The 24431-nt window shown below is 38.1% G+C and overlaps 1 protein-coding gene across 1 annotated transcript in view; it reads right to left on the bottom strand.

The window, feature by feature from the left end:
* Window positions 1–24218, bottom strand: part of LOC110459468 (neuronal acetylcholine receptor subunit alpha-10-like) — a 231082-nt gene extending 206864 nt beyond the window's left edge. The window contains exon 1 of the mRNA XM_021511743.1: window positions 23636–24218. The gene's annotated coding sequence lies outside the window, so the exon portion shown is untranslated. The remainder of the gene's footprint in view (window positions 1–23635) is intronic.
* Window positions 24219–24431: the final 213 nt, after the last annotated feature.

Genomic DNA, 24431 nt, shown 5'->3' with positions numbered 1-24431 from the left:
CGTGGGTAATCTCGATAACACGGATCTGTTATCTTGATATGCACAAATATGATCGGGATATTAGCACGCGTTTTTCATACAAACCTATTTTACTGCCACTGAATAGTCAAAGAGATTGGGCAAAAGTTCTCACAACTTAGTAGGCCCTATCCCAGTACGTGTGATCTAGATGTCCGCACATGTGATCAAGATGTCCGCAGTTGTAATCATGGTTTCCACACGTGTACTCTAGATATTCGCACTTGTAATCATGGTAGCCGCAGGTGTATTCTAGTTATCCGCACGTGTGATCTATATATCAGCACTTGTAATCATGGCACATGTATCCGCACGTGTACTTTAGATATCCGCGCTTGTAATCGTGATCTCAGCACGTGTGATAAAGATATCCGCTCGTGTTATCACGAAGACCGTGATAACATGGAAGATCAGCATCACTGAAACCTTAGATTCAGTGTGCTTCTTTACATCGTTACACTGTACATTGCGTTTAAATTTTAACAGTGAATTTCAATTTTGACGTGGCGATTATTTGCTGATTCAACGGTGAAATCGCATTGGTCCCTGGTGGGTGAAACCCTTTCTCTCATTGGTCATTTGGGAATTTGAACACGGTTTCTTATTAGTTTTAATCTTATGAATTGAACAAATTCTAATATATCTCACATCATCGCAGACTGGATCAAGCTGGATGAACAAATATATGATGATATAGCGATATCTTTCGGCTCTAAACGTGGAAGACTTGGAGCATTTTTGATGGTGACGTCTACAGGCGGGCTTGTTGGCATGGTTACAGTGAGACGGGGCGGCGACAGACGACACAGGAGGGTTATAGGGAGGTGTCGTCCTTCTAAAATAACATTTCCATCAAACGAGGAGAGAAAAACGCAATAACGGCAAGATAAGACAAATGGGAGAGGGGAGGGGAGGGGCTAATAACATGCTTTCTCCTCGTCTCCTCACAAGGGACACACTTCAAACGACCCGATTTATCGTCTCCAAAGTAAAAATGCCAAAGCTTCATGAGCGTGTCCACAAAGTGCAAGTTTGTGGCGCGGTAAGCTCGCGCAGCAGGCACGAGCTGGCTTGGAGAACCCGGTCATTCTCCGACAGCCAATCTTCTCCCTAGATATTGAATTTGTGCAGAAATATGAAGTTACCTCATGCAGGTGCCGGCCTGATGTAATCAATGGGCTTTAATATAACTCTTGTTGTAACATTAGCCGTTTTATGGCTCCTATAAGAGAACAGCGGTCCGTACACAACTTATGCAATTTTGAATTTAATATGAAAGCACTGTGAGTTGTACGGTGAATAACCTGATGCTGTAAAACTGTAATTTACATTGCGTCGGACCGCAGGAAGTGGTGGTTGGCCCTCAACAATCTAGAACAGGCGTTAGATTATGATGATAAAGTATGTATCTGTTTAGTATTCCCTTACAAATTCAAAATGGTTTTTGAATATCCCAGCGGTAATCTCAACATGTTGTACTAGAACACGGCAAGTGGTAAACACACGTACATGCTACAGAAACCGGCCCGTAACAGCGGTAATCCGGATTATGTCCAGTCTTGTGGCTCTTCACTTTATTATAGCGATGTTCATTGTAGATAGTATATCTAATACATTCCGGGTTTATTTATGTATTATTTGAAGAACTAGAGTAGGTCGTTGAGGACTTTATGGTCAAGTATATGAACATTTGTATTTATGTGAAAATTAAACGTAAATTGTTTTATCTTCTAATGTGATAGTATTATTCCAGTAAATAGAGTGCCGAATATATGGCTTGGCAACTACGGTTTTAGTTTATTGCAAAAGATAAAATATGGACGGGGCTGAAGTTCATCCAACACGTCAACACCATCGTCAAATAACAGAAAATACAAATGAAACAAATCTGTAAAGATAGATGTTACAGAGCTAGGCCACATAACGGAAACAGTACAATTGAAGGAAAAGCACCCATATTAAAGAGGCCAGAACGGGTAATTAAACATGCCGCAAGTAAGAATTACATTAAGAATTTAATATGTTATCTTCTTACACTTGGCTATGACTATAAATAGGTATAGCACGCATTTTCTGGTGATTGTCGTGACGTTTGCGTTAATTTTCGAGAGAATTTGTCAATCATAATTAAACTGCTACAAGGTGATACTGCACGTCTTCTAATATCCAAATAGCAAATAACCCTTTATTCGTTATTAATATTTGTAGCAAAAACGCAAAAACTAAAATGTCTTCAAATATCGACGTATTCCTATTTGAACACAATATCTTTCGCATAGTGACTTGATTTATGCAGTGCAACCGAAACGAAAAAGAAAATAAAGAAGCTATTGTGTGGAGTCCGTTTACACTTACTTAGTACTATCATAACTAATAGAACACATAAACTGATGTTTGGATTGATCAGAGGTACATGTATAAAACATAAGTAGCGAAGAAGAAATTAATTTAATTTTAAAACCGTTTGCAAGTTACTTCCTACTGTCTGAAGCCTGATGACGGGGTTTAGCATTGATTGTTGCTCCGGTTGTGCCGAACAGACGTTTTACCATAGAAACAAACATGTTTAATTTCCTTTGATTTAAACCTATTTATTGTCAATCTCTGACCACGGGATTAGGCACAAGGTATTCCACCGTATCAACACATACGAACACAAGCTTCATCCGCCGACTTTGGAGCTGTATTAATTTTATTGTGTGGAAGTAATATTTGTCATATATGAAATTGAAATACACAAACAATAGTTTTATTTATTTATTTAAGACATATTACTAATGATTATAGTTAAATGTGTTTTATATCTTTCAAAATGCAACGAAAGCAATTATCTTCGATTTGAGAATACTATTTCAGCCATATTGATCATTGATTGTATTTTCAATACATTGATTCCGATGCAGCTATTGGGCAGAAATTGTAATTTAGCTAGTCTTTGCGAAAGTTTTCAACATTATGTATATACAGTGTATATCAATTCAATAGCTGGGCGGGTAGTGACCAGATAATGAGCGGAGACTCTGTTCAAACAGCAACGAAAATTATTTGCAAACTGTACAGTATAAGTCAGTGCAGCAGATTCTTGCAGAGATTTCACATATTTCGTTCATACTAGAATCGCGATGACATTTGTTCCTTCTTCATATCTTTTAGTTCATCATAGTTAAATGCTGGGAACATAAAACATAACCAGAATATTTTTAACGATAACCTTAATGGCAATTTATTGTACACAATGAAAACTAGTTCCTCGGGAAGTGACTTATATTGTTTTATGGAGGTATATACTGTGAAGAATTAGACTAAAGGGATTGGAACATTGGTTATGAAGTAAAAGCATAAGTTATTGAATAAGGAAACACTGTATTTCAAAATGAATGAAATATATCGATATGTTAGTACATTTGTGTTTAAGTAAATTAAACTTTAACAATATAAAGTTGAAATCAACGGTTTAAATAAAACGAATGAAAACGGGTAGTACCATTTTTATTAAAGTGGGGGGCTAAATACAAAGAAACCTATTGTCTAACGGTTTATACCGTGGTTGTTGTCGTAGGCAGCCACCAAACCTACCATGAGACCTCAAGTGATATTTAAATAATCACATCTTAAAAAATGGGCGTCGCTGTAAATTACTGTTAGGCCATACTAACATTTAAGATCCCGCGTGGACGAGAATACATAGCGCGTGAGTTGCTATATCGAGCGGAGAACACTCACACGTCTGTCCCCATTGGACACATGACCTTTTAACACTGCAATCAATATCACACTGAAACCCACAAGACAGATTGTGACGTCACAAATCCATGGACTGGTATTCGAATTCTGTATATATATATAATGTATCTGATTAAATGCCAGTCAGTTTGCGTCATATTTAAGGACTGAACATGTACAACATCTATAACGTATATGTACACGTCACACAGTTGTGTACATTGAGGAAAGCCAACAGTGTCAGAGTTCCAAGTGCTCATTTCTTCTTACTGAACCGATTGAAAGATTCTGATTGACAACACTTTTTTTTTGTCCTGAGGTTGTTCTTAGTAGAACCCCCGATATTGCAGATTCCGATTTGCTTTGTTATTGACAATATTATGTAGTTGTCACGTCAACAAATTATGATAATAGAATTTTGGCATTAGAAGTTAAGAATGAGAGTAAGAATAAGAAATTTGAAGTAAGACTAAGGAACACGTAAATCCTATTGGTTTTCATTAGTTTATGGGGATACTCTTCAAGATGCTCAGTGTCTTTAAAATAAGCGTTTTGATATTTATGAGTTAGTTACAATCTCACAGCTTTATCTTTTTGGAGTCGTCGTTATTTTCAGAAACAAGCGTACGAACAGCATTTTATTCAAAAACAATGGGTTTCGTGGTAAACATTTCCAGAAAATACTTATGAATGAAATTGGAAACAACTCAGGATTTTCCGTCAAACTACGAAATTATATGACGGAAGGGTCTGATAGGTCTCATATGGAAATTAATCATGTTATTATTAGTATTTATGATCATAGGATAAACTGTCAAACTCATACACCTACAAAGTCACATAAAACGTCAAACTCATACACCTACAATGTCACATAAAACGTCAAAACGTCAAACTCATACACCTACCATGTCACATAAAACGTCAAACTCATACACCTACAATGTCACATAAAACGTCAAACTCATACACCTACCATGTCACACAAAACCTCAAACTCATACACCTACCATATCACACAAAAAATCAAACTCATACACCTACCATGTCACAAAAAACGTAAAAACATCAAACTCATACACCCAATGTCACACAAAACGTCGAACTCATACACCTAACAAGTCACACAAAACGTCAAACTCATCCTCCTACCAGGTCCCACAAAACCTCAAACTCATACACCTACAATGTCACACAAAACGTCAAAACGTCAAACTCATACACCTACAATATCACATAAAACGTCAAACCATCAAACTCATACACCTACCAAGTCACACAAAACGTCAAACTCATACTCCTACCAAGTCACACAAAACCTCAAACTCATACACCAACCATGTCATACAAAACGTTAAAAAGTCAAACCCATATACCTACCATGTCACACAAAACGTCAAACTCATACACCTACCATGTCACACACAACGTCAAACTCATACTCCTAACAAGTCACATAAAACCCCAAACTCATACACCTACCATGTCACACACAACGTCAAACTCATACTCCTAACAAGTCACATAAAACCCCAAACTCATACACCTACCATGTCACACACAACGTCAAACTCATACTCCTAACAAGTCACATAAAACCCCAAACTCATACACCTACCATGTCACACACAACGTCAAACTCATACTCCTAACAAGTCACATAAAACCCCAAACTCATACACCTACCATGTCACATATAACGTCAAACTCATACACCTACAATGTCAAACAAAACGTCGAACTCATACACCTACCATGTCACACAAAACGTCCAACTCATACATTTACCATGTCATACAAAACGTCAAACTCATACCCCTACCATATCACACAAAAAATCAAACCCATACACCTACCATGTCACACAAAATACACCTACCAAGTCACACAAAACATCAAACTCATGCCCCTACCATGTCACACAAAACAGCAAACTCATACACCTACCATGTCACATAAAACGTCAAACTCATACACCTACAATGTCACATAAAACGTCAAAACGTCAAACTCATACACCTACCATATCACACACAAAATCAAACTCATACACCTACCATGTCACATATAACGTCAAACTCATACACCTACAATGTAACACAAAACGTCGAACTCATACACCTACCATGTCACATATAACGTCAAACTCATACACCTACAATGTAACACAAAACGTCGAACTCATACACCTACCAAGCCACACAAAACGTCAAACTCATACATTTACCATGTCATACAAAACGTCAAACTCATACACCTACAATGTCAAACAAAACGTCGAACTCATACACCTACCAAGCCACCCAAAACGTCAAACTCATACTCCTAACAAGTCACATAAAACCCCAAACTCATACACCTACCATGTCGCATAAAACGTCAAACTCATACACCTACAATGTAACACAAAACGTCGAACTCATACACCTACCAAGCCACCCAAAACGTCAAACTCATACTCCTAACAAGTCACATAAAACCTCAAACTCATACCCCTACCATGTCACAAAAAACGTCAAAACATCAAACCCATACCCCTTCCAAGTCACACAAAACGTCAAACTCATACACCTACCATGTCACATAAAACGTCAAACTCATACACCTACAATGTCACACAAAACGTCGAACTCATACACCTACCAAGTCACACAAAACGTCAAACTCATACTCCTAACAAGTCACATAAAACCTCAAACTCATACACCTACCATGTCATACAAAACGTTAAAAAGTCAAACCCATATACCTACCATGTCACACAAAACGTCAAACTCATACATTTACCATGTCATACAAAACGTCAAACTCATACACCTACCATGTCATACAAAACGTCAAACTCATACACCTACCATATCACACAAAACATCAAACTCATACACCTACCATGTCACACAAAACATCAAACTCAAACACCTACGATGTCACACAAAACATCAAACTCATACACCTACCATGTCACACAAAACATCAAACTCATACACCTACCATGTCAAACAAAACATCAAACTCATACACCTACCATGTCAGAAAAAACGTAAAAACATCAAACTCATACACCTACCAAGTCACACAAAACGTCAAACTCATACATCTACCATGTCACACAAAACGTCAAACTCATACGACTACCAGGTAACACAAAACGTCAAAGCGTCAAACTCATACATTTACCATGACACACAAAACCTCAAACTCGTACACCTACCATATCATACAAAACACTAAAAAGTCAAACCCATACACCTACGATGTCACACAAAACATCAAACTCATACGACTACCATGTCACACAAAACATCAAACTCATACTCCTACCATGTCACAAAAAACGTAAAAACATCAAACTCATACACCTACCAAGTCACACAAAACGTCAAACTCATACGACTACCATGTCACACAAAACATCATACTCATACACCTACCATGTCACACAAAACCTCAAACTCATACGACTACCAGGTAACACAAAACGTCAAAGCGTCAAACTCATACAGTTACCATGTCACACAAAACCTCAAACTCGTACCCCTACCATATCATACAAAACATTAAAAAGTCAAACCCATACACCTACCAAGTCACACAAAACGTCAAACTCATACGACTACCATGTCACACAAAACATCAAACTCATACACCTACCATGTCACACAAAACATCAAACTCATACACATACCATGTCATATGCAATGTTTATGCAATGTCAGACTTATACACCTATTACCAAAAACTTGCCTACCATGTCACCTTTACATACCAGCCACGTCACACTTACATGTACATACCACTACAGTGAAATATTACTGCTTACGCATGATCATCTGTTATACCATTAATTTATCATATATCTTTTCTGAAACTCTAACAGACTGGAGCAATAGCGTACAGTTTATGGTTAACGTTTCCTGCAAATACTTATTAAAAATAAAATGGGAAACAACTCGGGATTTTCGTTTCCGCCCAACTTCGAACTCATATGACAGACATTCGAATGTTTTTTTTAAGTTTAAAGCATTCACGTTAGTGTTTGTACGCGAACCCTATGTAAGTATGACGTCTACTTACCAAACGACATACGTCCTATCCTTCTAGGACTCATAATTATTTTCAGAGTCCTAGAAGGACGAAGACAACTATTATGAGTCCTACATGTAGAAGGACGAAACAGCTGTATGATGCAGTGAGATTCAGTTTTGGGTTACTGTATACAAATTACCAAATGTTAAAGGTGCAGTCAGCTGTGTGTGTCCATCTACACACATGGATAGGTCAACCGATAAGATGGCATTGATAATGTCAAGAAATCCTAATTAATACAACATCACAGGTATAAGAATCAACTCACGAGAAACGATATAAACCACAATTTATCATTACAAGTTGTTCATTCCGTTTCTCACAAAACAAAAAAAGGTATACAAAAGCGGTGTGACGTCACATCGCGTGATGTTATTTCACACGTTTATAAGGTGTACTTAACCACGTGATGGTACCTATAGCGGTTATGGGAGAAAAGGGCATTTTTACTGTACCACTCTGAGATAAAGCGTACATGGACATACAACGCCACCTATAGGCGTATGCTGCGTGGAGATATTGATCTGGCTGTAAATCAAGTGAGACTGAACATGCTGTCAGTTGCATGGGTTGACGTGCACATACGTCACGCCTCGTTCGCGCATAAAGCGCCTGTCCCTAACGACGAGCCAGTCCACCGATTGTCGTCCGCGATGCTGAAAGATCAAACTGACGACATTGACACTTTTTACCACATTTTATTGCAGTGATTTCTCATAACTGGAAAGTAGGAAGATCCCCTAGCCAGCCAAACATCAACAGAAAACTAGTCACAATCACCAAGCCAGCCCAGCACGAACAGAAATATATACACTGTGCAATCACCTAGCCATCCCAGCATCATTAGAAAACTAGTCACAATTACCTAGCCAGCCCAGCATCAACAGAAAACTAGTCACAATCACCTAGCCAGCCCAGCACGAACAGAAAACTAGTCACAATTACCTAGCCAGCCCACCACGAACAGAAATCTACCCACAATCACCTAGCCAGTCCAGGGCGAACAGAAATCTACCCACAATCACCTAGCCAGCGCAGCACGAACAGAAATCTACCCACAATCACCTAGCCAGCCAAGCACGAACAGAAATCTACCCACAATCACCAAGCCAGCCCAGCACGAACAGAAATCTACCCACAATCACCAAGCCAGCCCAGCATCAACAGAAATATACCCACAATCACCAAGCCAGCCCAGCACGAACAGAAAACTAGTCACAATCACCAAGCCAGGTTGGGGCTGTTGCTGATATATAGGGAAACTGAAATAGACAGGGAAAATCTCATTTGAGTTTTTATCAAACGAGATTTAGGGAGTTTCCTAATAATCAGACGTATTGGGAATAGGTTTGACCGTCTCTTTATCATATACTCAACATGTTAAACACCACCCGTTTAGCATCACCATAATTTTGTGACGTTATCATATAGTTGCTTGTGGCGTCAAAGTGGGTGATATACTATACAATTTTCTACTTATGATTTCGATTTATTCTCAACTATACAGACCAGGTCAAGTTTTACAATTGTAGTTCATCAAGGCTAACGGCCGAGATAATTCATTCTTGATACGGTCAATTTGGACATACCTCTCAAGCAATCACTGACAGTTATAACGAGTGTCTTCCTGTCAAAGTGTCATTTCGGCCGTTATGTATGAAATTCAATAATTTATTATTGTTTCTTTTGGTGTTCATTGAGTCTTTTGAATCCGAATTACATATTGATATGAAGTTTTATCTGACGTCTGTCTTCTTGTACACAAATTATGCGTGTGTATCGCAGCCGCGTATTAGCTGTTTCAGATAAAACGGAACAATTTATTTATTATTGCGAATTCGACTAATCAGAATTGAGCACAATCAATTGTACAGACATGACCGTGTAATTACAAAGCAGTCTCTGTGTATGATGAAACCGTCTGTATTCAACAGAAATACAAATTCCAAACTCAAATATCCACCATGATATCCTTTTCCCTTAAACAGACAAAATCTTATTTGAACGTAGAGTATAGGTTTAAATTTCACCACGATGCCTTTTCCGCTTTGCGGCATCGGTGTTTTCTAAAATCGTGACGTCACGTCATTGTTGAGCCATTGTTACGTCACGTCCATGTAAAAAAGACCCAGCAATAATGGCTATCTTACATGACCGGATATGAGAGAAATTGTAATTCTGCAATGCACAGACCCACAACATTGCACTTGAACTATAATTCTGACCACAACATTGAACTTTCATTATAATCATGACCGTTTACATTATATATCCATTATTATTTTAACCACCACATTGTGCATCCATTATAATTCTGACCACTAAATTGAACATCTATTATAATTCTGACCACTAAATTGAAGATCTATTATAATTCTTACCACCATATTGTACTTCCATTATTGTTCTGACCACCACATTGTACATCCATTATTATTCTGACCCCAACAATGTACATCAGTTATTATTCTGACCACCATATTGTACTTCCATTATTGTTCTGACCACAAAATTGAACATCCATTACAATTCTGACCACCACATTTTACATCCATTATTTTTCTGACCACCACATTGTACATATATAATAATTCCGATCACCACATTGTACTTCCAGTATAATTCTAACCTCAAAATTGAACATCTATTATAATTCTGACCACTAAATTGAAGATCTATTATAATTCTTACCACCATATTGTACATCCATTATTATTCTGACCGCCAAATTGTACATCCACTATTATTCTGACCACCACATTTTACATCCATTATTTTTCTGACCACCACATTGTACATATATAATAATTCCGATCCCCACATTGTACTTCCATTATAATTCTAACCACAAAATTGAACATCTATTATAATTCTGACCCCTAAATTGAAGATCTATTATAATTCTTACCATCATATTGTACATCCATTATTATTCTGACCGCCAAATTGTACATCCACTATTATTCTGACCACCACATTTTACATCCATTATTTTTCTGACCACCACATTGTACATATATAATAATTCCGATCCCCACATTGTACTTCCATTATAATTCTAACCACAAAATTGAACATCCATTACAATTCTGACCACCACATTGTACATCCATTAGTATTCCGACCGCCACATTGTACATCCACTATTATTCTGACCACCACATTTTACATCCATTATTTTTCTGACCACCACATTGTACATATATAATAATTCCGATCGCCACATTGTACTTCCATTATAATTCTAACCACAAAATTGAACATCCATTACAATTCTGACCACCACATTTTACATCCATTATTTTTCTGACCACCACATTGTACATATATAATAATTCCGACCACCACATTGTACTTCCATTATAATTCTGACCTCAGAATTGAACATCCATTATAATTCTAACCTCAAAATTGAACATCTATTATAATTCTGACCCCTAAATTGAAGATCTATTATAATTCTTACCTCCATATTGTACATCCATTATTATTCTGACCACCACATGGTACATTCATTATAATTCTGACCCCAACAATGTACATCCATTATAATTCTGACCACCACATTGTACGTCCTTTATTGTTATGAGCACCATATTGTACGTTCATTTAAGCATTGAACTGTTTTGTATGGTTAGCGCATTATGTTGTTTGCTTACAAAGCTGTGTCATTCAAATAGATCATAAATACCATACAAAAACAGTTCAATACTTATATTTACGTTTTCTCTGCCTCTTATGTTCTTTTTTAACTTATAATTTATATTTAAAATTAAAAATGCCCGCCTTATCGACAGTCCACACAATTTCGTTCAATAGTTTGAACAGCGTATTGTCGCGTGCTGATTGGCAAACAAAGTAGTAATTTGAAATTTTAACAAACACTTCAATTTTATTCCACAATTCAGTATCAATACAATTGCGTATGATATGTATATAGGGTGATTTAAGTTTATCAAGCTGAGCTGTAGGTTGGATTTTGAAATTGTTGCGATTTTTCCCCGGAACAAATTTCGCGCATGGACAAATACAGTGAACACTGTAAATCCGACCTTGCCCTCCACGAGGGAGTTATATTTGCAAGTAAATTCAAACTTTTCTCTTTGCTCATTTTGTGAAGAATCCAGGCGTGAAATTATTTGTTGATTGTATGGGAATCTTACAACAGTCGGTAGATTCTATAACAGCCTCGTTATTTGACATGTCGTCAGAAACTGAGAAACCGTGGATGCGAAACGCGTGAAACTGATCGCGTTTGAAGTGAGTGATCTTGCGACGGAGCACAGGTTCGTTACAAATGTCTGAAATGTTTATGTGTGCTGTGACTCATATCAGTAGGTCTGTAACATATGTGTCAGTAGGTCTATAGAATATGTGTATTTCAGACATTTGTAACGAATCCCTGTTGATCAGTGCAGTGTAACAGACGATATTTCTGATAAATTACATGAGCGTTAAAATTGCTACCATTGCCGGCATTGGTGATTTCAACCGATGTGCATTTTGTACGATATTGCAGACCTTGGTCTTGGTTTCGTTGAAATACAAGTGTTTAAATACAAGTGTTTTTTATTTTATTTTTTATTTTGCACATAAATTTACAATGACATTGTCAAATCTCATAATGCCCAGCGATATTTCAGCAGCCGTCATGTTTATTTACATTGGATATTGTAGTTCCGGTCAGTGTTGTATTAATACGCTAAGAATTGTGTCTCGTGATGCATGGGAATTAAAGTCCCATCAACGACATAGCTTTCAAAGAGGCTATATAGTGACAATGCCATGCAAATATAAATATTATTGTTATGACCACCACACTGTACGTCCATTATTGTTATGACCACCACATTGTACTTACATTATTGTTATGACCACCACATTGTACTTTCATTATTGTTATGACCACCACATTGTACATCCATTATTGCTATGACTACAGATATTGTACCTCCATTATAATTCTGACAAAAAATGTACATCTATTAAAATTTTAACAAAACAATGTACATTCTCTATTATACTGTCGTCCTATGCTCTCCCACTGTCCCTTACCACGACACTTCCGCCGTACAGGTTACTGTAACCCCGACATTACATTTTAACAACACCACAATTCCGACCATGATATTCCACTTTTGCACTATTTGTGTCACTATAATTCCGACAGAATACTGGCTACTGAATGGAGCTTCTATTTCAAATTTATCCCGAATATATTGGTCCCATATATTTCCCAAGAAAATACCCAGATTTACCAAAAACCAAGTCCAGTGGGTATCGATACTGCCGACACAATGCACTGAAGACAACAAACCCTACCACAAGTAAAGTTCAGTACAACGGACTGTGACATTCCCAGTACACTACAACAAAGGATGCCCTAGCTATAAACTGGGTGACATCATGGCAGGTTCTCCAAATCCCAAAACGAAACCCCTACACAATGTCTCATGCAAAAATCACATTTCTGGTGAGTACAAAAACCTATTTGGCATCGTAAGAAAGAGAAATATTTCCCCTTTCTGTCACAAACCTTCTATACCACGCAAAATGCATTCTCCTCGTGCAGACATAATCTTTGTTTCTTCCTCAAACATGTCATTTGGATGTTTCAAGATTTTGTTAAGTACAGTGTCATTTTTATTCGCATATGCACGATAGCTTGTTTGAACACATTCTGTCCCATTGGCTGGCCAGTTTAAATGTGCTTCTCGGGACACTTCGTGGTTTATGGTTAACATCATCAACAGATAAAAGAAGCTTCACGAATATAAGGGGGATTTGTTTATTTATCTATAGCATTGCAAGCATGTTATCGACATGTATTCGGACGATCTGAAAGATATAGCAAAAAGGCAGCACTGGGTTTTTGGTGAAATCACCTTTTCAGATGTACAGTTATGACAAATCTCTATTCTACACACACAGATATGGAAGGAAAATCTATCCTACACCCATAGGTATAGCATAAATCTTTATTATACAGAGAAATTCATTCTATCCACAATCAAGTCTAATGTGCGTCAATATCGCTAAACACAGCCGACCGTCCCCAACTGTTCCCGGATAGCATCAATGTAGACTTAACGTGTGAACCCCTAACAATATTATAGCTAGGACAGTTTATTGCGCGTGTGGGATATTTGTTTGGTTTTCCCTTTTTTCCTATTTGGTACTTAGTTTGGGATCGTATATTGTCTAACTATTAAATGCTCACTCGCCGAAGTGTGAGAGTACCAACAATAAACGAATATTTCAGACTTATTCACGGTATTGACAAGACGCGCAGTACCGCAAACGTGCCATCATAACATGCACGTGTAATAGCTAACCCAGACACAAAAACGGAATGTTGCTTCTCTCAAGTGGCTCTGGGCCTACATATGGATTTACAGCATACATTACCATGTATAATGTATGTGATGAGACTACGGTAGAGACCAATCACTCCCCTCGGCGCACGCGATCAGTCACACTGCAGGCAACTCAATGCAGGATATACATTTATTTAACTTTTATTTCCCATTCATTTCTCATTGATGTTATTATAACAGTACGTATATTATATGTAAGTCTTTTACCAAAAACAACATATATGTATAGTATGTACAGACAGTTATATGTAAAACAACGTTTCAATTGTATTGGCAATTCCATTCTATCTGGCTGCATATTGTAAAGGTGTAGTCTCATTAGTCATACGCATATCCTTTGCCATATCTGAATAACAATAAAAAAAAGCATATGTACGTGAAATAATGATACCATTTCATTAATGATTGCACGTGCTTTGCGTGTAATAAACGATCACATACTTTGGGATATGCGAGCTATTGATGTAATCATGTTTTTCTATGGGTTTGGTCACGGAACCACACCATGGCCACTTCTTTGTACCCTCAGAGTATCGTATCTGTCTCGCGCGTGCCCTGGGATGGTCAAGGGTGGGCCTGGGGCAGGTATCAGGCCTTGATGTCTGTCAAGTGCCCCAGGTAGGGTCTTGGTGTCTGTTACGTGTCCCAGTGAGAAAAGTTTAGCTTTGACCCAGGGAAAGGCGATATTATCATTGAGAGGGAACGGATCAAAATTTCAAAACAAAAACATAGATATTAAGCATTTGATAAGAAGTATTTTGCCTTATTGCGTGACGATAATTATCGTTTCATCACAAACAAACATTTCTCTTTTTCGTTATTTCGCTACCAAAGACCCAATAGTGAACATAAAGGCGTATGGATGAAAAGAACAGGTCAAACTGATATGGGGTCACGCTGTCGACTGTTACATCGTCTGACCCTCCGCTGTCTCCACGACCAACCCCTTCCCCTCAATCCATGTCCTCAACTCGAACCAGTCCATTTGGTGCTAAATTCACGACCAGAGACAAATGAAAGTACAGTATCCTGGCGGTCCTCTCAATAACAATCAGGCAATTACCATATTTCTCAAACGTTTCTCAATGGAGACCGTTCAAACTACAGACAGTCACAAGTACCCCGCATCACCGGCATCTCACCACGCGCGATTCTTCGCCTGCACATTGATCCAGTCAACATATATATTCGAAGTAGGATTAGTGTATTTTAAAAGAAATGGTTGCACTGTTTGCCAAGAACTTTGCATTGGGCATCTACAAGTGGATTTTGTTGTTGTAAGTTGAGGCTTGTTGGTGATATTGTGTATATTAAACTATACGTAGAGAAAACATGAGAAGAGTTATGGACTTACTATTTCTTTAAAGGAAGAGTTTATTAATATTATTTTATGTATAAAATTAAAAGTATCTTAGTTGACTCTATGTGTTTATATACTCCATTACAGTCTGAAGACTATATCCAAATAACACATTTAAATACATGATCCTAAACTAATACATATTATTTCACCCTCTTACATATATTGATATCGCTTAGTTATACTTTATTGAAAAGCGACAAATATAAATCGCACGGAATGTCATCCGTATTATCAGTACAAGCGTTTTTTGAATGAATTAAGTTAGCAAAGAACAATCAAAGATTCACCAATACTAAATAAACCATTTTATAGGAAATGTATGATTGTGACATCACAATACTCTCTCCATTGCAATTTCTCGAGTAAATATGGCTTCAATTGAAGCATTTGCCACGTGATTCAGATTTCACCAATCACTCACCGATAAACAAATTATCTGTATTTCAGCAGTGATATGAATTGTTCTTTTAAAATGATAATCATTTAGTAACGCTGGTTATACTGCCTGAACAGTGAACAGCTACACGTGCGTAGTGTATAGCTTAATTACAATAGCGACACACGTGTACATAACAAAACGGCGTCGTACTTCAATGACAAAACAATGCATCGAAAAATATAAATAGAAGACTCATGGTTTTTCGTTGAATACAATTACAAATCGCTGTCGTATTCTGTCACACTCATGTACACTGTATATAACGGTATTCAACGGCCAATTATGACGTGCCAAACCTCTTGTGATTTGTTTTAGATTCTGTGGTTCATTCAGTAAAACTCGTGTTCTATATACTAAACCTTGATACGTGTGTTCTAAATCGAGTGATACATTTCGTGAAATTTGTTTTGCATTCAAAAATAATATTTTTTAAATTCGAAAACATGTGTTTTGAGTTTTGCTTTTGAGATGTAAATTCACAAATGGTTTCCGATTCATGTTCATCGCCTGGTGAAACTGATAACCATAGAAATCCTGCACTTGGCTGTTCCGCAATTAGGTAAAACAGTTTGTTTAAAATGTATTTTGAACCAAATGTCACCTCAGAGAACAATAAGATCATAATTTCTTTGTTGGTTTGAACGTGGATATAAGGATTGAAATGTATTTTTAAACCTGTATCTATTAGTGACTCAGAGTTTATGTTAACCATATTACTCTGGTAGAACTGTGAAGGAGTGAGGAAATGGATGTGTTATCTAACAGGAACCGATAAGGAGCGATGCAATGCGTTGGTTATCTGAGGAAACCGCAAAGAATTGGAGTAATGTATTTGGTAAAACCGCGCTGGAGTTGTACAATGCATTCAATATTTGTTAAAACTGCAAAGAATTGACGCAATGCATTGGTTATAATGAAGGAACAGCAAAGGATTTACGCTATGCATTGGTTATAATGAAGGAACCGCAAAGGATTGACGCTATGTATTGGTTATTTGGTAAAACTAAAACTAAAAAGGAGTGGCATAACACATTGAATAGTTGATAAAACCGCAAAGGAGTTGCACAATGTATTCCTTTTTAGGTAAAAGCTGCGAAGGAGTGAAACAATGCATTGTTGATCTGTTAAAAACGCAAAGGCGACGCGCATTGCATCGTTTATTTGAGGAAGATTTTGAAGAAAAATGTAAAGCAGTGTCGCAATGCATTGGAAATCTGGTAAAACTGCCAAGGAGTGATGCAATTACGTTTCTTATCTGGTAGAACCGTAGAACCGCAAAGGGGTTGCGTAACAAATTGCTTGTCTTTTAAATATGCGAAGGTGTGTTGCAATGTACTGTTTTTTTTTGTAAAACCACGATAGAGTGGCGCAGTGCGTTGGGCTTTTAGTAAAACCATAAAGGTGCGAAACAGAGCATTGACTATCTGGTAAACCCGCAAATCATTGGTTATGTTTAAAACGCAAATGAGTGGTTCATCACATCGGTTATCTGCTACCAACGGGAATGAGTGGCTTAATGCATTGCTTATCTGGTAAAACCGCAAAGGAGTGGTGCAACGCATTTGTTGTCTGTTGAAATCGCGAAGGAGTGGTGCGATGAATTTATTATCTGTTACACCCGTGAATGGGTGGCATATTGCATTGGTTATTTGTTAAAAATGTGAAGGAGTAACGCAATGAATCAGTTATCTGTTAGAAAGTGACACGTTGCATCGGTTATCGTTTTAAACCGAGAAAGAGTGACATAGTGCATAACGTATCGGTGAAAACGCAAATGAGAAGCGCAATACATTGGTTAGCTGGTAAAACCTTGAAAGAGTGGCGCAATGAATTATCCATTTGTTAAAACTGTAAAAGAAGAGGCGCAATACATTGGTTAACTGGCAAAACTGTGATGGAAAGGCGCAATGCAATGTTAAGCTGGTAAAACCGCGAAAATGTGGCGTAATGTATGAAGCTATCTGGTAAAACCGCGAAGATGTGGCGTAATGAATTACATGAAGCTATCTGGTAAAGCCGCGAAGGAGTGGTGCAATGAATCAGTTATCTGGTTTAATTGCGAAGCGATGGCACAATACATTGGTTATCTGGTAGAATCTCAATGAATGTCATGTTCATTATAAATCGCATGGCCTAAAATACATTCAATACGAGGTGAGAACATGTTAAGCACGGGCGAGCAAAAGGTACATGGACATCCAGACGTCTAGCACCTCTTACTACCGTGTAGTGAGCCAGAATGTAGTCCAGACTAATTCCTGATAAGACACGGGATGTATACTACACAACGATAGATTACATGTACTTGTAGGTAACATAATGGTAGGTTACCTTTTTGTAAGTCTTCTCGAGGATACAAGATACGAATCAGAAACAAAAATCATGGACTTGTGTATCAAGGTAGTTTTTGAATGGCTTACATATATTATACTACAATATTTTCCTAGATTTTCGTTCAAAATGAAATGTGCTGATGACTAATAATTGGGGTTCCTGCAGCATCAATACTCACACTTATCAACATCTGAAATTACAATTTATCTTCTGTACCTAAATACATCCTCAGAACTAAACAATAAGCGTAATTAATTAAGGTCCGGTAAAAGTGAAATGAAATACATAACTGTGGGCGACTTGACGTCTTACTGTTTTGTAACTGTGGGCGACATGACGTCTTACTGTATTGTAACTGAGTGCGACTTGATGTCTTACTGTGTTGTAACTGTGGGCGACTTGACGTCCTACTTTATTGTAACTGTGGGCGACTTGACGTCTTACTGTATTGTAACTTTGGGCGACTTGACGTCCTACTTTATTGTAACTTTGGGCGACTTGACGTCCTACTTTATTGTAACTTTGGGCGACTTGAGGTCCTACTGTATTGTAACTGTGGGCGACTTGACGTCTTACTGTATTGTAACTTTGGGCGACTTGACGTCCTACTTTATTGTAACTTTGGGCGACTTGACGTCCTACTGTATTGTAACTTTGGGCGACTTGAGGTCCTACTGTATTGTAACTTTGGGCGACTTGACGTCCTACTTTATTGTAACTTTGGGCGACTTGACGTCCTACTGTATTGTCTTAGTCACGTGCAAGTTAGCCCACATCTTGGTCTTTGTTTTTAAAAACGGTTCCAGTGAAATTGATACTTTTTGTTAGGCATTGCTTGTGGAATATATTTGATGTCCATGTAAGTAAATTCCATGTAAACGTTTATTACACATCTAAAGAGCACTATACATCAAAACCATGTTCTACATTATTTGTTGTTATTGTGTTCTGTCCTCGTCCCAAGGGCAATTTGTGTAATTTTGGACTAAACAACAGTGTAAAAGTTCACATTATAGAGACGTCAAATTTAATATATGATAAAATAATATAAATTCAAAAGTATCTACTGCAAATGGATTGGCACTATAAAATACATCTTACAATAAAAGATAAGTTGTATATGTGCATTGACATAAACAATGTATCAATGGCACAGAAACTGTAACAAGGTGTTCATACACGTAGTACATTTGTATATCAACATAGTCTGTCGCGCTTCTGTTTAAAATTGGAGTATTTAATTACAAAATATTTGATTGTCAAAAGGTAGATGTAAGGAATTACATGTACATGTACATACTGATTAATCTATAAACACGTGTGCTATGTAAGAAAACAGATCTGTTCGAGGTTACATTACCGAAACGACTAAGCAATCTGTTGGTATTACCCCTAGTACTAAATGCATCGGTCTTATAAGCAATAACTTTGCGACTTTTCTACATGTACATGTCTATGTATGTATTTCACTGCGTTTTTTCTATTTTGCCTTCAAACTACTTTGTAGTTACAAATATGCAAATAAAAACATTTTGAATTTTTGAATTTATAACCAGATAACCACTCATTCATGTATCAATTTTCCTCAAATAATTCACAAATGCATCAAAATCAAAATCTTTCTGAACATGCCCCGCTTTGTTCTTTTCTTTTTTATTTAGCATAAAATGTTTTGTTCACAAGATATCCTTTAATGGTACATATATGTGTTAAGTATGTGTCCACTACATATTACGCTGATTTAGTGATCTGTGTATTGTGTAACACCAAACCATCCTGATGCTCAAGTTATCTAACGAATATAACTTGTTCTCGATCAATGGATGCGAACTTGGTAGTACTTGTTAACCACAGTACTTCAGTGAACCTATGCTATCAGTAGCCATATTGATAATTACCATCTGACGTCACAAACACAGTATTCAATTAAGCATAAATACAGTAATATTACAATACGCAGCAAAAAGAATAAATATAATAAAACAATTAAATCAAAGATAACAGACAAAAGCAGACGAAAATATTGAGGCTAGTGAGACTTATCAGAGGAATGAAAAGTGATTATATCAGCGATGGAGACAAACATGACGGACAGAGGAGACGACATTGCGTAGATGTGGGGACAATCATGGAGACGTCAGATATCTGAAATTGGGGAGTCATAGACGTCTTTGAATACTGTAGGGTAGGAGACAAGTAGGAGACAAGGAGGAGACAAGTAGGAGACAAGTAGGAGACAAGGAGGAGACAAGCACCACGTTGTATGTTGAAGAACACCAAGACATCAGATAAGAGAGAAAAGCACGATTTTATTTGGGGTGTTGACAAACTCGATATCGTGGGGGTGTAGACAATCNATCAAGTCGTGGAGGAGGAGATAAACACGAGAGGGGAGACCAGCACGATATCGTGGGATGGAGGGGGACGAATACGATATTGTGGGGGAGGAGACGAAAACAACATCACGTGTGACATAAGACAAACCCAATAAATATTGGGAAAGGAGAAAGCCCGAACACCATGTTTGAAATGAGAGAAACCAGATATCAAGTTAGAAAGGAAACACACTCGACATCAAGTGGGATTTGAGACAAAGACGACATTAGGTGGAAGAAGACGCAAAAACGACATGTGGGAGGAGACAAGGACGTCATCACGTGCGGTAAGAAGTAAAGGCGACATCTCATGGGGAGGAAAAACAAAATAAGGAAAAGAGATGAGAGGAAAGGCGACATCAGCAGAGGAGAAGACGGTAATAAAAAATAACGATGGACTTGTTCAAGCAGCAACGTCATAGTTGTACACTGTAAGGAGGGGGTAAGATTGGATATTGGGGAGACAACAAGAGCAATAGGCGAGAAGACAACATATGGGTTAAAAGTGGTTTGATACAACATCAGTAACATTAGAGAGGAGACAATATAAGGAAATGTGACAAAAGGAGACAATACGAAAGAATCGGAGACGAGGACCATACACGGTAAGTAAAAGAGGGATACAACAGAATATATTCCAAGGGGAAACACGAAAGGGAGGGAACGAGAGTCTATCACGAGGAGGGAAGACTGGGGGCAACACGAATGGAGATACAAGAGTATATTACGAGGAGGGAAAACTGGGGGCAACACGAATGAAAATACACGAGACTTTTACGAAGAGGGAAGACTGGGGGAAACACGAAAGGATATACAAGAGGCTTTCAAGAAGAGGGAAGACTGGGGGCAACACGAAATGATATACAATGGGCTATCACGAAGAGGAAAGACTGGAGGAAACAGTAAAGAAGATAGGCTTTTACGAAGAGGGATGACTGGGGCAACACTAAAGGAGATACAAGAGGCTATCACGAAGAGGGAAGACTGGAAGAAACACGAAAGGATATACAAGAGTCTATCACGATGTGGATACGAGAGCAGACATTTTAAGGAGGTTGACGAAATTCGCAGTACATGGGGAGGAGACGATAGGCGACCACACCTATGGTAAACAATACGATGGGAGAAGAGATGAAGGCATGTCAGCTTTAGTTCGCTCACTAGATAGACATCTGCACATCTACACATGATCAGTCTAATATATTATCTGTTCTTAGCCATCATTGTCAAACAGACAAGCGACAGGATATTGTAATTACTTTATATGTTAACCTTAGGTGCCTTCAAAGCATTTCCTTGTGATGTTAAGTCTATTTCAGTATATTGGCTACTGGAGAATGTTTAAATTTCTACAAAGAAAGTTTTTCTAGCTTTATTTATGTGTAAGTCGTCTGAAATGCACGGTTTAATCAATGTGGGATAAGTAAGTAGCGTAGCGTAGATTCGCGCCTCCCGACCTTACCGACGACCCCCATACACTTCAATTGGACAAGCAAGTGCCTGTGATTCATGACCGCGTGTGACACCGCCGCCGTGCGGCTCACTCACCTTGGAATCGTGTAGGTGTTCAAATCCCACAGTCAATGTTGAGCCCGTGTATCATCAGGCTATCTCCTGCTTGCCGGCACGTCTGGACAAATAGGGGGCGCGCGCATACAGACGCCGCCACCACCGGCCGCTCCATGTTGACAAATGGCTGTCCTCGATTTAGCGACAAACTAGAGTCTGGCTCAATTTCTCTCGATAATGTTCCATTACAAATAAATGTTTTTTGTGTATTCAAAAGTCTAAAAAGTATCTATGTGTATTGCCCTATTTCCCATCAACTACATTGTAGTTTGGATCACATGTTACATCAGAAAAGCCTTTTCAGTCTCAATTTCTTTTAGACGCTGCTTGCAGTTGACCTATGCATGGTCATACAAAATTGAGCAGAATGATCACGTTACGGAAGATTCTGTCCGAACCTTTGTTTAACGTGACAAATAATAAGTTGTCGATAGAGTGACCAAGCTAGACCATTGGGTAACCATCAACATATGGACATCAATGACGTCAAACACACTGGCAGACATCACGAAATGTCACCCTTTTATTTGAACCAGTAACGAGCGCCAAAATGATCATTGTTCGTATGCATTGGTCTCAAAATACAAATGCCATTAACTGAATTACCATCAAAAAACTCCCAACCCAAACATACATTAATTGTCAAGTATGCCATGCTGAAGCTTGAAAGTAAACTCACAGGAAAAGAATCCATCATCACTTTCATTCAAGAAGATAAGAGAATTTACCATCTACCCATTTCACACGTCATCGGCTAGGCGCGATAGCGGGAGAGTAATTGTCCCGAAATAGTGTTTGTAGTTTCTGATACATGCGGGATGTGGCTTTTCTAGAGGGGCTATATGTGGCTGTCTGGCGGGGGCTAGATGTGGCCTAATTACCTTATCAGCAGTGGCTCTAATCAATGATGTGTGTAAATTTACTCGTATACTCATCAAACGCCTCAATCGTACATGTCGAGAGGGGATTTGCAGGGTGAACGCGGCCAATTATTACGTTAGCCTGTCTTAGGATATTAGCCTTTATATCAAGATGTTGATCGCGTTACAAATTGAATTCTGTAGTCTAATGCCTCAATAAGAAAAGTAAAATCTGTTCTCAACGCCGATCCTAAAACCCGCACGATCTTTCATAAATTGGCAGGCATATGCGTTAAATTCTTAAACATGCAAAGCACTCTGCAAGACTAGAAACTGCCTACTGTTAACGACGTGTACATGTGTAAAAATAACATAACTGTTTGATGTAGAAAATGCAACCAGTTTAGAAACAAACAAAGGTAATCGAATCGAGAACGTTCTTCACGCTCAATTACAGACAATAGTGGGAACACAATCCATTGGTGTCTTACCTTTTCATCGCCGCGTGGTGCTCAGCTCCGATGAAGTGTCAGAAACGATTCCACAGTGGCCATGTGCCTCTTTGAAATTCTTGGATTGTACATGGTTACCAAGCATACGATGTGTAAAGCATGGCGCTAAGGTCACACTGGCGGGCACTCGCGAGGGCCAATTCAGGTACAAGTATATACGTTTTAAAATTCCTTTGAAAAGAGTAATGGTAGCGCCTTATGTTACAACACCGTCCTCCCTGTGTTACCGATGTCGGGGTACATAATTAATCGTCTATACATATAGTGACACAGCGACGTTTTCAGAGAGCCCTGATCTGAGGAGAAGCGACATTACTTCAGTGAAATTTTCCAACATTTCAGCACCCCAGTCGCCGGGCAAACCACATCGATCTAGTCGCCTCTAACGTTCCAAATATTCATTACAGCACCACGTTTTTACAGTTCCCAATTAAAGTCACGTACATCAACAAACGGTTCCAACGATTCTACCATCAGTACCAGTACCCTGGAACCTATTGTTCGTACAAAACGCAAGACTGCATATATAAACGTATGTGCGCGATAAGGGTGGTATCTACAGGGCCGCGGCTACATAGCTTAACACGCGCAGCATCCCAATATCACTTTGTAAACAATGCAAAATGTGTTCATACCAACATCGGAATTGATCAAACTTTTACAGTGGGAGGGGAACTAGACTCCCGTTCCAAGCCGCGGTGTTTGATGTTGGTTCATAAATAGTCAACAATTCAATAGGTTTTATTATATTCAAATGTTATGACACAAACAAAGT

Source organism: Mizuhopecten yessoensis, unplaced genomic scaffold (assembly GCF_002113885.1).
Source record: "Mizuhopecten yessoensis strain PY_sf001 unplaced genomic scaffold, ASM211388v2 scaffold10073, whole genome shotgun sequence".
In the NCBI taxonomy this organism is placed as follows: domain Eukaryota; kingdom Metazoa; phylum Mollusca; class Bivalvia; order Pectinida; family Pectinidae; genus Mizuhopecten; species Mizuhopecten yessoensis.
This window is presented reverse-complemented; position numbering and strand designations above follow the sequence as displayed.